The sequence below is a fragment of the Numenius arquata genome, chromosome W (assembly GCF_964106895.1).
Source record: "Numenius arquata chromosome W, bNumArq3.hap1.1, whole genome shotgun sequence".
Taxonomy (NCBI): Eukaryota; Metazoa; Chordata; class Aves; order Charadriiformes; family Scolopacidae; genus Numenius; species Numenius arquata.
The window spans coordinates 21,387,541-21,404,585 of NC_133615.1; the positions used below are offsets into that span (position 1 = coordinate 21,387,541).

Consider the following 17,045-nt stretch of genomic DNA (forward strand, 5'->3'; position numbering starts at 1 on the left):
GCTCGCACGCTTGTGCGGACCATGCTTTACTTAATGGTCCTGATTCTTTTACCTCAAAGGTATGCCCATCCACAATAGCATATCCTGATTTCCGTTTTCCTTCGACCACTCGTGAAGAGCCATCCACAAATAATTTTTCTCCTTCATCCAGTTCATATTCTTCTAAGTCTTCCCTTATCTTAGTCTGTAAATTTATTAGTTGGAGGCAGTCGTGGGTCAAATTTTCTTTAGGTTCTCCGTACAAAAATTGGGCGGGATTTTGAATAGCAGTGGTTTCCATTTCTAGCCTAGGGGAGTTGATTAAAATTCCCTCATATTTTAACAATCGACTATCTGTAAGCCACTTATCAGCCCTTTGTTGTAATACTCCCCGAATGTTATGGGGGGTGTATACCTTTAGTTCACCTCCTAAGGTGACTTTTCCAACCTCTTCTACCAGTAATGCAGTGGCCACTATGGCCTGCAGGCAGGTGGGCCACCCGCGGCTTACAGGATCCAGTATTTTAGAATAATATCCTATAGGCTTTCTTTGTCCTGCCCACCCTTGGGTCAGAACCCCATAAGCAGTCCCATTATCTACATTGATAAAAAGTTGAAAGGGTTTTCGGATATCGGGTAAACTGAGGACAGGTGCTTCTATCAGATCTCTTTTTATATTCTCCCAGCGATTGTCATCCTCGATGGACCATTTTACTAATCCGTTTTTAGTTAATTTTTCATACAAGAATTTTACTTTACTACTGTAATTTTCTATCCACTGTCGACAATACCCTAATAATCCCAATAACTGTCTTATCTGTCTTTTATTAGTGGGCGCTGTTAGAGACAAAATTCCTTTTACTCTTTCAGGATCTAATTTCTTATGTCCCTTTGTGAGCCAATGCCCTAAGTATTTTACCTCTTCTTCAGTAAACTGTAATTTGGATTTAGCAACCTTTAATCCTTTGAGGCCTAAAAAGTTCAATAGCTTGATGCTCTCATTTCTGACTTCTTCCTGAGTCTTTCCAGCAATTAGTAAATCATCCACATATTGTATTAGGATTTGTCCCTGACCTAATTCGTAAGATTCTAATAACTGTTCCAGAGCCTGTCCAAACAAATTTGGGGATTCTGTGAATCCCTGGGGCAAAACGGTCCACCGTAACTGTTGTTTCCTATGCGTCTTGGGATTCTCCCACTCAAAAGCAAAATAGTCTCTGCATTTTTCCTCTAATGGACAGGCCCAAAAAGCATCTTTTAAATCTATAACACTATACCATTTATAATCGGGACTTAACCGATTGAGTATAGTGTGAGGATTAGCCACCACAGGGAACCGGGTAACGGTTTGTTCATTTACAGCTCTCAGGTCCTGTACTAAGCGATAAGACCCATCTGATTTCTTTATGGGCAATATGGGAGTATTATGGGGAGACATACAGGGTTCCAGAAGCCCTTGGGCTAAAAGTCTCTCAATTACTGGCTGCAACCCTTCCCTCCCCTCTCTAGAGATGGGATACTGTTTTATCCTAATTGGCCGGTCTGGGTTTTTTATGGAAACCGTAATTGGTTTGATATTTAGCTTTCCCACCGACCCTGGGCTATACCAAATTTCTGGATTTATCTTGGCTTCATCTTCGGCGGTTAATAAGCATAATTTTATTTTCAATTTCTCTTGGTCTACTTCTAAATTGATTCCTAATTCTACCATCAGGTCCCGTCCCAAGAGGTTATATTCAGCTTCAGGGACCAATAAAAAGGTTCCCACCCCATATTTGTTTGGGGCTTCTGTTGTTACATTCCTTATCAGGGGCACTTTGAAAGGTTCCCCCTTTGCACCAATTATTTGGAGTGTATCTTTTGATTTAACACATCCAGATGGTAATCTTTGGACGGTTGATCTCTCGGCGCCTGAGTCCACAAGGAACTCGAACACCTCATGCTGAGGACCCAATTTCAATTTTATCAAGGGCTCTGTGTTTCTCTGGGTCCCCAGCAAATAGAGCCCCTGACCCCCCTAATCCTCCTTAAAAATCCTTTCATCCTGCGCCCTCTTCCGGCAGTTTCTCTGAATGTGTCCCTTCTTATGACAATAAAAACATTCCATGCTTTGTGTATCAACCTTCTGTTTCCTCAGCTCCACTGGACCCCTTTGGGGACCTTCCCTTCCCCTGACTTGATTTTGCCCCTCTCTCACCGCTGCCATCAGAATTCTGGCTTGTTTCTTCTGATTTTCTTCTTCCCTCCTTACGTATACCTTTTGAGCTTCTCGGAGTAGCTCATCTAACCCTCTCCCCTGCCAGTCCTCTATTTTCTCTAACTTCTTTCTGATATCTGTCCACGATTTAGCCACAAATTGAGTTTTTAATAGAGTTCGACCCACTGGGTTATCAGGGTCTAACCCGGAATACAACTGCAAACTTTTCCTTAATCTTTCTAGCCATTCAGTGGGGGTCTCATCTTTCTTTTGTTGCTCATTAAAGGCCTTATTAATGTTCTGCCCCCGGGGTACAGAGTCTCTAATCCCCTGAATTATCATATCCCGGAGGTCAACCATGTTATTTCTATGTGCAGGATCCTGGTTATCCCAGTTAGGCCGCTGCAGGGGCCATTTAATATCTCCATTGGGACCATTCAGATGCCTCTGATCCCAGTACCTCATGCCCGCCGTTCTAATCATTCCTCGTTCTTCGTTTGTAAACAAGATTTTTAAGATAGACTCCATCTCGTCCCAAGTATAAATGTTAGGCCCGAGGAATTGATCAAAACGCTCTGCTACCCCTAATGGGTCCTCTAACAGGTGTCCCATTTCTTTCTTAAACTCCCTCACATCCCCGGAGCTGAGAGGTACAGATACAAATCCAACTCCGGGTTGTGGTCCCCCCATAGCTGTTTCCCTTAACGGATACAATTGATTTTCCTCCCTCCTTTCTCTGGTTTGACTTCTAGTTATTCTTCGATTAGAAGGAGTCGTCTCTTCCTCAGGTTCTGAGGGGGCTGTTGGAGGGAGATTTTGCTCAGGACCTTGCGGTGGGGGGGGAGGGGGGACATAGGGTGGGGGGGACGCTGGAGGTTCATTTACATCCCACCTTTTCTTTTTATCATTTTTCTTTTCTTTTAATGGAAACAGATTAGCGGCCTGGGACGTGCCCAGGATCCACAAAAAGGCATATTCACTCTCCTCCTTATTAAATGGTCGTTTGTTGTTAACGTATATGTTTAATTGTTGGCATATCCAATCCTCTAAGGATCCATAAATTGGCCAATATAAATCTTTTCTTATCTGTTTTCCTCCCCATTTTTCCATACAATAATGGATCATTTTCTCCTTAGATTTTCCTTTCCGACACGGGGAATTATCCCAATATTGAATCATCAATCCTAGCGGGCTGTCTTGGGGTATATCAGGGAGCCCACCCCCGCCCCGTATCTCCTGCATGGAACCAGAAACCTTACTTTTCTTCTGGCCCATCTTCCGAGAGTGCCTTCTTTCACTCAAATTTCACTCGCTTCCCTCCGTTCGTGGCCCACGTCCTCGCGGACAATGGGAACCGCACTATTAGGAGGACCACACTCACTTCGCCCGGTGGGCTACTAAGCCCAGTGGTCGTCTCAGTCACTCACACCCCGGGTACCCAATCCCCGACCGAACGGAACCGCAATATACTCACTCACTCCCGAGTCTTCGTCCGGCTCTTCGTGCACAAAAATTACGGGGAACTGCAGTATCTCCTTTCTCTTTCTTTTTGCTTTCCTATCTCAGTTCGGAAAATCCAGGTGAGCTAGGTCGGAATCTCCTCCGGGACCATCCGAAGATGGGGCGCCCTCCCAGAGTTGAATTCCAAGTCAGCTGTCTGGATCTGAGTCACGGCACCAAATTTGTTATAGTTTAAAATAAAAAAGGCTAAGTCCGAAATAGATTCACTAAATGTTTATTAAGGTAGGGAAGCAAAAACAGCGCTGGGCGGCCGGGGAGTCACAGCTCCACCAAAGGCTCGCAAATTCAAGCAAACTGAACATCTCTTTTTATCCTCACAGAGGTCGGGTTCGACATCTTCAGTACGCCCCTCTGCTTCTTCCGTTATCTTTACTCCATCTGGTCTGTCTTGCTTCACAGCGGTTTCAAGGCAATGTTGGTTGTAAATTAGTTTACACCCTTCCCCTTCTACACGATTGATTAGTTACAAAGTTAAAACAGGGATAACATTGGGGTTAAGCTTATCTTGTAAAAACAGGACATTCCTATACAGTTTAGTAATATAATATAGTGGACGTCTCTTCTTGTTAGGGAGTTCTCAAGACTGCCACAATAAATTACAATCCAGCTTCAGGGGAGTTTTGCAGGTGGTGGTGGCATAATTAGCTTGTGCCATCTCTTACATACATTTGGTTAATACAAAGATAAACATTCACTTACATGGACACATTTTGATAGCATTGCAGTTTGTGTAAGTCAGGACTTTCTTACACTATGTACAACAGAAGTGGATAATCCTAAGATTTGATCAGCAACAAATCTTCCTCAGTTATCCATTACAATAACGACTCAAGGGGTGCACAAAGTGCCCTTAGATGCCTGGGGGACAATTGGTAGGGGACTGAGTGCTTTACTAATAGGAAGATCAAGTACCACCCTACAAGGACTCATGGTGCATGTGGGAGTTATTGACGCCGATTATACAGGACAAATTTGTGCTATGGTATCAACAGTAACCCCACCGGTAACAATAGAAAAAGGAACACGCTTAGCTCAACTTGTGCCATTTATGAGTTGTGTCCCCAGGACTGAACAGGTTGTTCGCGGTGACAGTGGATTTGGATCAACAGGAAAACCACTTGTTTTTTGGTCTCAGACAGTGTCGGAGAAATGGCTGCAAATGATCTGTACACTCATGATGAACAGCGTTACCCCCGATCAGGTGAAACTGACTGGGTTACTCGATACAGGGGCAGATGTGACTATCATCTCACTGCGCGAATGGCCGAATACTTGGCCTTTGGCCTCAAACACCTTGGGGGTGGCAGGACTTGGAGGAGTTGCGACTAGCCTAATATCAGCCAAACCGATTACGATTGTTAATCCTGAAGGTCAAAGGGCTACGGTGAGACCTTATGTGACCTCGGCCCCATTAAATTTGTGGGGAAGGGATTGTTTAGGACAATGGGGAGTACGGATAACAACAGATTTTCAGTAGGGGTCACTGTATTGCAGGGCATTTCTCGACCCACTCTGGCGTTAAGATGGTTAACTGAAAGACCAGTGTGGGTCGATCAGTGGCCCCTCAGTCAAGAAAAACTCACTGCCCTGCAGTCTCTTGTAGCAGAACAGCTAGCTGCAGGACACATAGAGGTCTCACACAGCCCTTGGAATACCCCTGTGTTTGTTATAAAGAAAAATCTGGAAAATGGAGATTGCTACATGATTTGAGGAAGATTAATGAGGTTATGGCAACCATGGGAGCTTTACAACCTGGATTACCCTCTCCCACCATGATTCCGATACGATGGGAAATTGTTGTAATGGACTTGAAAGATTGTTTCTTTACGATTCCTTTAGCAGATCAAGATATGGAGAAATTTGCCTTTACTGTACCATCCATAAACAATATGGAACCTGCAGAAAGATATCATTGGAAGGTGTTACCGCAAGGTATGAAAAATTCACCCACAATTTGCCAGTGGTTCGTGGCAAAGGCATTGAGTCCAGTACATGCTTTGTTCCCATCAGGTTATTGCTATCATTATATGGATGACATTCTGTTAGCTGCAGCAACTCCACAGGAGTTAATTGAGATGGAGAACAAAACACGGGAATCTCTGTGCCAATATGGACTGATTGTTGCGCCTGAAAAGGTGCAACGGTAGCAACCATGGCTTTATTTAGGTATGAAAGTCTTAACTCAAATGGTGATGCCACAACCCATACAATTGCAAGTGGAAGTGAAAACATTAAATGACATGCAAAGATTAGCAGGGATGATTAATTGGATTTGACCCTACGTGGGGCTTCCTTCTTCTAAATTGCAACCGTTATTTGAACTACTGCAAGGAGACACAGATATTTCTGCCCCATGCACCTTGACGGTAGGTGCACAAAAAGCAATTGCAGACATTGAGCGAGCAATTAGTAGCAAACGTATGGAGAATTGAACTGACAGTGCCTGTCCAGGCAATCATTTTGATTGACCAGTTGGTACCCTTTGCCATGATTGCACAATGGCATGAGAAGTGGGATGATTCTCTACATGTTTTGAAGTGGGTTTTCTTGCCAAATAAAACAAAAAAGACAGCCCCTGGCCTTTTTGAGCTGGTGGCTCAAGTAATTATAAAAATCAGGACACGCTGTATGGAATCGGGGGCCAGTCTTGTTTAATATCTTTATTGATGATCTGGATAAGGGGATTGAGTGCACCCTCGGTAAGTTTGCAGATGACACCAAACTAGGTGGGAGTGTTGATCTGCTTGAGGGTCGGCAGGCTCGACAGAGGGACCTGGACAGGCTGGATCAATGGGCCAAGGCCAATGGGGATGAGGTTTAATAAGGCCAAGTGCCAGGTCCTGCATTTCGGTCACAACAACCCCAGGCAACGCTACAGGCTTGGGGAAGAGTGGTTGGAAAGCTGCCCAGCAGAAAAGGACCTGGGGGTGTTGGTGGACAGCCGGCTTAACATGAGCCAGCAGTGTGCCCAGGTGGCCAAGAAGGCCAACGGCATTCTGGCCTGTATCAGGAATAGCGTGGCCAGCAGGACCAGGGAAGTGATGGTGCCTCTGTACTCGGCACTGGTGAGGCCTCATCTCGAGTGCTGTGTCCAGTTCTGGGCCCCCCACTACAGGAAGGACGTTGAAGTGCTGGAGCGTGTCCAGAGGAGAGCCACCGAGCTGGTGAGGGGTCTAGAGAAGAAGTCATTTGAGGAGAGGCTGAGGGAACTGGGCATGTTTAGTTTGGAGAAGAGGAGGCTGAGGGGAGACCTCATTGCCCTCTGCAACTCCCTGAAAGGAGGTTGTAGAGAGGTGGGTGTTGGCCTCTTCTCCCAAGTGAATAATGACAGGACCAGAGGAAATGGTCTGAAGTTGTGGCAGGGGAGGTTTAGATTAGATATTAGGAAGAATTACTTTACTGAGAGAGTGGTCAGGCACTGGAACAGCCTGCCCAGGGAGGTGGTGGAGTCACCATCCCTGGAGGTATTTAAGGAACGTGTAGACATGGCACTTCAGGGCATGCTCTAGTGCCTGAGATTGTTGGTTTCTGTCTGTTTGTGGGTGGGTGTGGTGTGTGGTTGTGGGCGTTTGTTTTGGTTTGGTTTTGGTGTTTGGTGTTCTGGGATTGTTTTTTTTTGTTTTGTTTTCTTTTTTTTGTTGGTTGGACTCAATGATCTCAAAGGTCCCATCCAACCAAAAATATTCTGTGATTCTGTGATTCTGTGAATTAACAGCGAGAGACCCGGAAAAAATTGTATTCCCAGTGCAGAGTGATTATTTTGAATGGTGCATGGCCAACAGCTCTGCCTTACAAGCAGCCATGATGAATTATACAGGGCAAATAAGTTATCATTTGCCCTCACATCCATTGGTCAAACTAGGAAGTCAGGTGAGATTTGGTCAGAAACAGTTGAGTCAATTGGATCCAGTAGAGGGACCCACAGTGTTTACGGATGGATCAGGGAAAACAGGAAAAGCGGCCATCGTTTGGAAAGATGGACCACAATGGCGGCATAAAATCGAACATCAAGAAGGCTCACCACAAGTGGTTGAACTTAGAGCAATGGCCATGGTGTTTCAAAGCTTCCCTGGCCCAGTAAACATCATAACAGATTCTGCTTATGTGGCTGGACTGGTACAACGATTGGATAAAGCTGTGTTAGGGCATGTGTCTAATGAAACACTGTTTGGGGTTCTGAAGCTATTATGGTTGGAAATTCAGAAACGTCACTATGAATATTATGTCATGCATATTAAAAGTCACACTACGTTACCGGGCTTTATAGTGGAAGGAAATGCAAAAGCAGATGCTTTGGTGTCCGCAATGGCATTGGGACCTGTTCCCGATATTAAACAACATGCAATAGCTTCACATCGCTTTTACCATCAGGGCTATCGGGCCCTGAAATGCCAATTTCATATTTCAAATTCTGAGGCGCGTGCCATCGTTGCTGCATGCCCTGATTGTCAGGGCCATCATGTCCCCATTTACTGCGGCACCAACCCTCGCGGCCTCCGTGCCTTGCAGATCTGGCAGACCGATGTTACGCACGTACCCGAATTTGGGCGTTTGAAATATGTGCATGTCTCTATAGATACTTTTTCATCAGCTCTTGTGGCCACTGCTCATACTGGTGAATCTGCATGTGATGTCATCTGCCATTGGCAACGTGCATTTTCCATTTTAGGTGTTCCCCAACAAGTTAAGACAGACAATGGCCCGGCTTATGTGTCTCAGAAAGTCACATTATTTTTGCAGCTTTGGGGGATATCCCATGTTACTGGAATTCCCCAGTCTCCCACAGGACAAAGCATTGTAGAACGAGCCCACGGTACACTCAAGCGCTTCCTCCAAAAACAAAAAGGGGGAATGTTGGGTGAACCACCTGATGCACGATTGGCCAAAGCTACGTATGTTTTAAATTTTTTACAGGTTTCTGATGATTCTCCGACCCCAACACCACCCATCCTTCGCCATTTCAATTCCCTGGTAACTCAGGAGGGGGTGGGTCCAGGGGCAAAGGTGTTAGTGGGGATCTACGTACGGGTCAATGGATGGGTCCGCATGAGCTATTAACCTGGGGAAGAGGTTATGCTTGTGTTTCCACAGATCACGGGCCGCAATGGATGCCTGCACGGAATGTGAAGCCTGTGTTATCTTCCTCATGATGTGTGCCATAGTCAACGCATTTTGGATGCCAACGCAGACAAGGACCAACGTATGGATCACTTTAGCCAACATGACTGGCCAAGATTCCATATGTCTGGCCACTGCATCACCAGAGAATCCGTTTACTACATGCCTTGTTGGTGTTCCAGTGGACAAGTGGCCGGTACCACATGAAGCACAGGCAACCTTTCAAAACGAGTCGTTGGTTAATACATGGGACGCATGGGTGCCTTATTTGCCTAAAGTGCCTTTGGAACCTCAAGAGCTTGAGCTTTTGGGATCTATAAAAATGGACTATTGTTTATATTTTAATTATACAAGCAATTTACTATTAGATGTAGACTCAGTTAGGCATGCCACGCTACCAAATAGAGTGGCGATAGATTTTTTGTTATTAGCTCAAGGACATGGATGCGAGGATATTGATGGAATGTGTTGCATGAACTTGTCAGATCACTCTGAATCAATTCATAAAAGCATACAGTTGTTGAAGGAAGGAGTACAAAAGCTGCAAGTCGATAATGGATGGGATTGGTTGAACAGACTGTTTAGTGGATGGGGACTGTCGGGATGGTTGTTGTCGGTAGTAAGAACAGGATTAGTTATTTTACTGATTGTTGTAGTTGTGCTATTAATGTTGCCATTTGTCATCTCCTTGCTGCAAAGGGCCCTGCAGCAGACGATGAAGGCAATCTTTTTGGCACAAATACAAAAAGGGGGAATTGTGGGGGACTACAGCGGGTCCGTGGACCCCTTGATTGAGGGAATGGAGTCAGGAATTGACCTTGCAGAGATTAAAGTATATCCTTGAGAAAGAAGGGAGTAGAAAACATCCTGAGAAGTAAACAACTTTAAGGTACCAGCTGGAGACTGACAAGATAAGGAGTAGCTTTGATGTTTGCAAAAGTTAACCAATGATATATTGTTATGACAATATGTAACCAATAGTAAAAGAACACGTGTTAAGAAAGAATATATAAGAAAGTATGTGTGGCAATAAAAGTGACTGTTACTGCTTGAACTTCAGAAGAGTGTCGTCCGTGTCGTTTGTCCGTCTCAACAATGACATATGCTTCTAGAGAAAACTTTGGAATATGATATGGCTTGAAACACTGAAATCTGAAAGCATAAAAATTGTCCAGAATGTAAGTCTTATTTATTAATCTCATTATTTTCAAAAATTCAACTCATCTTTACAGTCTGGGGAATGTTAGTACTGTTAGGAATTGGACATTCATTTTTTGGACTCTTAAAATGTGAGTGTGTCTTGGAGAGGATGTGATCTGATTCTGAAGTCTACACATTTGGATGGGGGAGTATTTGGGTCCTAGAGAATTTAGTACAGATGTTGGTGGGTTGTGTGTCGCTTTAGTGTTGGGAGATTGTTCTGGTGCCTTTTTGTGCTGTGAATAGAGGACTAAGTTTAAGTCCTGTGTGTGGAAGTTGTTGGTGGAGAAAAGCTGTTGGTGGGTGGTGCAGGGTTTATTCTTAAGTAAATAAGCGTGTTGGTGGGCTGTGGCAGTGAGATCTTCCTTTGTATGTTGCAAGAGTGTTTGTCCTCCCAATATGTGAGGGAGATGTTAAAAGGGTCATGCAGAAAATGTCTGTCCCTGTTTATTACATCATTTGTGACAGTGATGAGTGTCCCTGTATGTGGAAATGTGTGAGTTTGAGGAGGATTGTTCTGGGGTGCTTGTCTTTGCACGTGGAGAAGGTACAGGTTTGGGGGAAGCGGTGCCAGAGATGCCTGTCCCTCTGTTGTCCCAAAACTCATGGGATCGTTTACCCAGTGGGAAGCCAATAACAGAGAATCAAGGTATTAGCAGTTCTGCGCAGAAAAGGGTGCTAGAGGGTATCTCCGCAAAGCTAGCACACACAAAATTGGAACAGTCATTCATTTATACATTGTAAATTAGCATAATTAACATATTCATTGTTTATCAACTTTTTACTGGTGCTCATAATTCCTTATCTTGAAGCTGATTGGTGTAAAATGTCCTTGTCTTCAATTGAAGGTAGTGTCTCTTAATTTTACTGCGCAGGCTCAGTGGATGAGGGTCTTCAAGCAGAGGCAGGTATCCTAACTTCTAGAGGAGTTGTCCCGGTTTGAAGTAAAACTGAACCAATTTTCTGTTCTGTAACTTTACATCCTAGCTAGGCCTCCTCTAACTCTCTGAAATTAACGGCATATTGTGGAGAAAACTGCTCGTTCTCAGAATGATAAGACCAATGTTTGTGCTCCATGCCAAGGAATGGTATGCAGAGAGGCCCTTGCTTATACTTATTGCCATAACAACCAAGGTCAGCCCATTTCGTTATTTGCCCCCTTAGAGGGTCGGAAACGGAAAAAAACGTAGAGGGGTCACATCGGTGGGGAGGAGTGGACAGGACAGGTGACCCAAACCTGACCAACTGGGGTATTCCATCCCATCTGCCCCATGCTCAGTATAAAGGCTGAGGGATCAAAGGGTCAGTCCCCTTCCTGCCATGGCCGACGTCCAGAGAGGACTCTGTTCATCTGCCTTTGATCCCAATCTGTGTGTTCCTGACTCCAGAGCTGGAATCCAGTTCCCATCCATCACTGAGTTCAGTCTGGGACTTCCCCAGTGCCTGCCGGTGACGTGACTGTCATCCTGGGAGCTTGATAGAGTTTTGTATATATTGTATCTATTTCATTATTTTCTTCTTTATTTTTATTTTAATATTAATTCTTCATTAAAGTAGTTTAGTTCATTCTAAACTTCTGACTCTCCTTATCTCTTTCTCTCCTCTCTCTCTCTTTTGGGGGAGGGGGAGGGCTTTTCATAATTTATATAAATTTTCATATTATAATTAGTCAAGTTCACCTAAAGGGCACATTTCATGTGGTATAGCCAAGTTTTTTGGGAAAGTAGCCCACTGAAGTTTCTGCTACCTGGTTTTAGGTCCGGTTGTTCCTTCTATCCCATTGTCTTCTCAAGAACCATTTACCCAAATGATTTACAGTTAGAATCATAGAGGTTTCAATATCACCTGTGTGTCAAGAAGGCTAAATGGGGCAGGGGAAAAGCATGCATTGCACAAGGGCTATTTCTGGGTAAATTCACCCCTCACCCAATCACTCCCATCTTGACAAAAAGATAGCATACAAGGATGCTACCTAAAAAAAGTGTGCATGCATGAGGGAGCAATACTAGGCTGGGAATCCCACAGGGGCCACCCTAGGGAGAAAATCAGAGTACAGCAGAGAGATATCCTCCACCCTGAGCTTAGGGCGGAACCGGAAAAACACTGCTCCTCTTTCAGCACACGCATAACGGAGTGAGATAGGAGGAATGGATAACGTGAAACCAATCCCATATCTCGATAGAGGCAAGGATATAGATCTGAGCGTATGTGTACACACAGTGCGCATGCGCCATATGCATGACACGCTCACTCGGCTTCATTCGGTCCGCACTCGGCTATTTCCGTCTCTTTGTTTTAAACTCTGAGTCGGAATATTGGGGGGGGGGGGGGGGGAGGAGGAAAGACGGAAAGTATTTTTTTTTCTTCTTCTTTTTTTTTTTTTTTTTTCTTTTGGCGGGGGTAAGGAAAAAATAAAAGGGGAACTGGAAGGAAACGGGGACGAGAATCAACCTCCTGAAGATAAAATATTCCTGCTCCCCCCCTCCTCTTTCCGGCTGGACACTGCGTTGCTCATTTCTTCTGTTGCTGCCATTTGTTGACAGGTCAGTCTGCCGCCCTCCGATGCTGGGGGGGGGGGGGGGGCGGGTCGCGGACACGACACCGGGTCGGGTGTGGGCAGGCTGTGCTTGAACTTTTTGTGATGCAGAAAATGCACGTTATTGTCTTGGTGGGTTCGATGGTATTTTAATAGATAGTGGCTTTTTTTTTCCCTTTTTTTTTTTTCCCTCCTTAAATTCCCTTCCTTTTCCGTGCTTAGGGGTAGCTTTTGCCCACCAAGGGGAAAGGTCTATTTTCCTTTAAAAACCCCCACAAACCTCTTCTCCTCCCACCTTCCCCCCCCCCCCCCCTCTGTTTTCATCCCTCCCTTTCCTATTCCAACCACTAAGCTTCCTGGCTTCTGGAGGAGTAGTAACGCTTCCTTCTTTCCGGGTGCTTGGTCAGCGTGCCCCTGCATCCTGCCAGCAGACTCTTGTTCTCAGATTTGTACGGAGACCTTGCATTACTGTGGGTTGGGTTACGTGTGTAGCTCAGCAGGGTGATAAGGAATGTTTGTGGAGGGGCGGTGGTGGTTGGGTAAGAGTTGAATCGCGTTCAGAAAGCTCCTTCAGCCCTTATTAATGGGTTTGCATTGATTAAACCCCCATTGTTGGGAGGGAGAGGGAATCTGTCTCTAGTCACAATGGAGCGGGTGTATTCCTTGCTAAATGACTACGATTATACAGATGTGGTGTTTGGATGCTGTGTATGGATTAGGTTTTCAAGTCCTGTGAGAAGTAGGAATTGAAGTAGTGCTAGTAGATTAAAAAAGAAATGTGTGTGGTTTGAATTGCACACACACCCCCCCCCCCAAGTATTTGTTGAATGGTGTATTCTTCTACTACCAAGTTCTGTTTGTTTTCTACAAATGTTGAAGTTGTCAGCGAGTTGTGGTGCCATGGAATAACGTGGCAGTCGGTCTCTTCTTAAGAAGAAAGCTAGAAAGACACTGCCCAATTCCAGAATCTATTACTTGATAGAGGACTTGTTTTGTAGTCCTGTCTCTAGGGTAAATAAATAATTTTAATAAAAGAGAGATTTTATAGAAGATGAAGGTCAAGGCTCACAGACTTTGTTCTAAATGTACTTGCTATGCTGAACTAATTAATGCAATCAAAGGGTGGGGTTGCACTACGTTAAAACCAGGCCTTGCTATTGTGATATGTACTGCTTTAGTATTGATTGAAATAGATACTGTATGCAGTAGCTATTACTGTAGTGTATTTTGAAGAGCTGAGGAAAAACTTGCTGCTCTTCTTCAAATCAGGCTTCTGTTAATCGTAGAATAGTTTGGGTCGGAAGGGACCTTCAAAGGTCATGTAGTCCAACCTCCCCTGCAATGAGCAGGGACATGCTCAACTAGATCATGTTTTTCAGAGCCCCATCCAATCTGACCTTGAACGCTTCCAGGGATGGGACATCTACCACATCTCTGGGCAACCTGGGCCAGTGTTTCACCACCTTCACTGTAAAAAACAAAAACAAAACAAACAAACAAACAAAAAAAACCCCACAAAAAACCCCACAACAACAACCCCCAAAACAATTCTTTCTTATATCTAATCCGAATCTACCCTCTTTTAGTTTAAAGCCATTACCCTTTGCCCTATTGAAACAGGCCCTGCTAAAAAGGTCTTTCCCCATCTTTCTTACAAGCTCCTTCATATACTGAAAGGCTGCAATAAGGTCTCCCCAGAGTCTTCTCTTCTCCAGGCTGAATAACACCAACTCTCTCAGCCTGTCCTCACAGGAGAGGTGTTCCAGACCTCTGATCATCTTCATGGCCCTCCTCTGGACCTGCTCCAACAGGTCCACGTATTTCCTGTGCTGAGGGCTCCAGAGCTGGATGCAGTAATCCAGGTGGGGTCTCATCAGAGCGGGGTAGAGGGGCAGAATCACCTCCATCGACCTGCTGGCCATGCTTCTTTTGATGCAGCCCAGGATATGCTTGGCTTTCTGGGCTGCAAGCGCACATTGTCAGCTCGTGTCCAGCTTTTCATTCACCAGTATCACCAAGTCCTTCTTGGCAGGGCTCCTCTCGATCCCTTCATCCCCCAGTCTGTATTGATACTGGGGATTGCCCTGACCCATGTGCAGGACCTTGCACTTGGCTTTGTAGAACCTCATGAGGTTCACATAACCCCACTTCTCAAGCCTGACCAGGTCCTTCTGGATGGCATCCCATCCCTCTAGTGAATCAACTGCACCTCTCATCTTGGTGTCATGTGCAAATTTGCTGAGGGTGCACTCGATCCCACTATGTCATTGATGAAGATATTGAACAGTACTGGTCCCAGTATGGACCCCTGAGGGACACCACTTATCACCCATCTACATCTGGACATTGAGCCATTGACCATTACACTCTGGATGCAACCATCCAACCAGTTCCTCATCCACCAAATTGTACACCCATCAAATCCATATCTCTCCAATTTAGAGAGAAGGATATTGTGAGGGACCGTGTCAAAGGCCTTAGAGAAGTCCAGATGGATGACATCTGCAGCTCTTCCCTTGTCCACTGATATAGTCACTCCATCATAGAAGGCTACTAGGTTGGTCAGGCAGGACTTGCCTTTGGTGAAGCCATGCTGGCTGTCTCAGATCACCTCCCTGTCTTCCATGTGCCATAGCATATTTTCTAGGAGGATCTGTTCTATGATTTTTCCAGGCACAGAGGTGAGGCTGACAGGTCGGTAGTTCCCAGGGTCCTCCTTTTTACCCTTTTTAAAAATGGGTGCAATGTTTCCCTTTTTCCAGTCACCAGGGACTTCACAGGCTTGGCAACTACATCAGCCAATTTCCTCAGGACTCTGTGATGCATCTCGTCAGGTCCCATAGACTTCTGTAGAAGAACAAGTCATATGAGGAGAGGCTGAGGGAACTGGGCATGTTTAGTTTGGAGAAGAGGAGGCTGAGGGGAGACCTCATTGCCCTCTACAACTACCTGAAAGGAGGTTGTAGAGAGGTGGGTGTTGGCCTCTTCTCCCAAGTGAATAATGACAGGACCAGAGGAAATGGTCTGAAGTTGCGGCAGGGAGGTTTAGATTAGACATTAGGAAGAATTACTTTACTGAGAGAGTGGTCAGGCACTGGAACAGCCTGCCCAGGGAGGTGGTGGAGTTGCCATCCCTGGAGGTATTTAAGAAATGTGTAGACATGGCACTTCAGGGCATGCTCTAGTGCCCGAGATTGTTGGTTTGCATCTGTTTGTGGGTGGGTGTTGTGTGTGGTTGTGGGTGTTTGTTTTGGTTTTGGTGGTGTGTGTTGTTTTTTTTTTGTTGGTTGGACTCAATGATCTCAAAGGTCCCTTCCAACCAAGAAGATTCTGTGATTCTGTATGTTCAGGTTCCTTGGGTGGTCACAAACCTGGTCTTCTCTTACAATGGGAGGGACTTTGTTCCCCTAATCCCTGCCTTGAGGTCCTTCCACTCAAGAGATGTGGGGAGAGAGGTTGCCAGTGAAGACCGAGGCAAATAGTTGTTGAGTACCTCAGCCTTCTCCTTATCCGTTGTTACCAGTTTGCCAGTCTTTTTCATCAGGGGGAAGTATGCTTTCTTTTGCCTTCCTTTTCTGGCTGACATACCTGTAGAAGCCCTTATTATTCTTTGCGTCCCTTGCCAAGTTCAGCTCCAGCCGTGCCTTGGCCTTCCTGACTCTATCCCTACATAACCGGGCAGCTTCCCTTTACTCTTCCCAGGATACCTGTCCCTGCTTCCACTGCCTGCGCATCTCTTTCTTGCCCTTTAGTTTGACCAGCAGGTCTCAACTCAGCCATGATGGTCTCTTGCCTTCCTTTCCTAATTTCTCTTACACCTGGGCATCGAGAGCTCTTGGAAAAACGCTCTATGGAAAGTGTCTTTAAAGGTCTGCCAGCTCTGTTCTGCTCCCTTATCCCTGAGGGCAGTTTCCCAGGAGGTCCTATTGACTAACTCCTTGAAGAGCTGGAAGTTTGCTTTCCTAAAATTCAGGGTCCTGACTTTACTCTTCAGCTGTCTCATATCACTCAGGACTGCGAACTCTACCAGTGCATGATCACTGGTGGATCACTGCCAGGCATTGGTGACCATCAGGTCCAGTATCGCATCCCCTCTGGTAGGGCTGTCTATTACCTGGATTAAGAAGTTATCTTTGATGCACTCCAGGAGTCTCCTGGATTACCTACAGCTCGCCATGATACTTTTCCAGCAGATGGCAGGGTTGTTGAAGGCCCCCAGCAGGACGAGAGCCTTTGAGCGCTATGCCTCCTGTAGCTGGAGTGAGAAGGCTTTGTCAGTAGGCTCTCATTGATGGGGCAGCCTGCAGTAGACACCAACCACAAGGTTCCCTTTGTTGCCTCAGTCTCTGATTCTTACCCATAGGCTTTCAATCTGCTCATGGCTATTCTTCAGAGAGAACTCTTCACACTCTATCTTGATGTAGAGGGTAGTGCCTCCGCCTCTCCTTTCTTGCCTGTCCCTTCTGAACAGCCTGTAGCCATCTCTTTCCTGAT

At 45.4% G+C, this 17,045-nt stretch overlaps 1 protein-coding gene across 1 annotated transcript in view; it reads left to right on the forward strand.

Annotated features, from left to right (window-relative positions):
* Nucleotides 1–12,333: 12,333 nt before the first annotated feature.
* The window catches only part of LOC141476654 (polycomb group RING finger protein 3-like), a 104,070-nt gene continuing 99,358 nt past the window's right edge, over nt 12,334–17,045 (forward strand). Inside the window, exon 1 of the mRNA XM_074165447.1 lies at nt 12,334–12,558. The gene's annotated coding sequence lies outside the window, so the exon portion shown is untranslated. The remainder of the gene's footprint in view (nt 12,559–17,045) is intronic.